The sequence below is a fragment of the Macrotis lagotis genome, chromosome 2, assembly GCF_037893015.1.
Source record: "Macrotis lagotis isolate mMagLag1 chromosome 2, bilby.v1.9.chrom.fasta, whole genome shotgun sequence".
Classification (NCBI taxonomy): domain Eukaryota; kingdom Metazoa; phylum Chordata; class Mammalia; order Peramelemorphia; family Peramelidae; genus Macrotis; species Macrotis lagotis.
In genome coordinates, this window is record NC_133659.1 from 337,046,546 (window position 1) to 337,047,836 (window position 1,291).

Below are 1,291 nucleotides of genomic sequence, written 5' to 3' on the forward strand. Positions count from 1 at the left end.
CAGAAGATGAGATCTTTTGAACCCCAAATGAATGTGGGTCAACTATTTCAGGAAGGAATGATGCAAGAAAAGTCTTATGTTAACAAAGAGTTAATCTCATACTTTATTTTTCTTCCTTAAGGTTATGAGTTCTCTCTCATCACATTCAACTGAGATCAATGTATAACATGGAACCAATGTAAACACTAATAGACTGCCTGCTGTGGGGGGTGGGGTGGGAGGAGGGAAGCAAGAATGGGGGAAAATTGTAAAATTCAAAAGAAATAAAATCTTTCTTTTTAAAAAATAGCCAAGTTACGCTGATGAGTTAATCATCTTTGTGCCCTATTTCCCATTTAAGGCACTTGGTCATCATGAGCTCCTATGAAAATTCCTGCTTTTATAATTTACTCCCTATTTCCTCCTGGGGGGAGGGAGTTTCAGTAGGGGAACTCTGCTTACTCTTTGAAAAAAATAAACCTAATTTTCAGTCCCTCCTGTCTCGGGGGTTAGGGTTTGGTGAAGTCTTGGCTTGACTCAACCTAAGCATCGTAGTGCCCTTCGGTGAGAAGTTGGTATAAAAGATTTTATGGCACCCCCTTCCCAAACACAGAATTGTGACCTCTGCCCCCCCCCATCTCGGATGCCAGAGGACCCCCAGCTCCCGGCCAGGGCAGTGGCCTGCACACCTGGGCTCTGGGGGCTCCCTCCCCCGCCTGCCTGGACAAGGCCCTGGCCACACTCCCCAGTGGGCGCCCCAATCCCCCTCGCAGCCCCCCGGGACCCCGGCTGCCACCGAGGGGTGCACCGACTCTGGGGTCACCCCTCCCCCACGCACTGCTCCCACATCAATCTGCCCCCCCAAGCATCCTGGGGGTTCAGCCCAACCCCGGAATTAGCCTGAGTAAACCCTGGGCGGGGGCACCCCGAGGGCGCTTCTGGAAGGCAAGTCTGAATGGACTGCCCCCCCCCCCAGCTCCCCAAGAAACCCAGCTCCTGGCCCGCCCCGAGGCCGGGCCACGCCCATCCAGGCTCTTCCCCTCCCCCAGCGCCCGCTCCCCATTGGCTCTAAGCCCGCCCGGGGCGGGGCCTCCCGGGCCGTGACGTCACCGGAAGTGTGCTTCCCCGGAGCCCGGGACGCTCTAGCCGGCGGGAAGCGACTCTGTCCCCGAGGCGCAGCTCGCTCCTCCGACCGCGGGGGGCGCTGTGCACGGGCGCCGCTCCCGGGCTGAGGCGGGGCTGCTGCTCGGGCTGCGCAGGCGCGGCGGGCCCTGGGGAGGGGCGGGCCCCGCCACCCGGTCTCCATGACAAC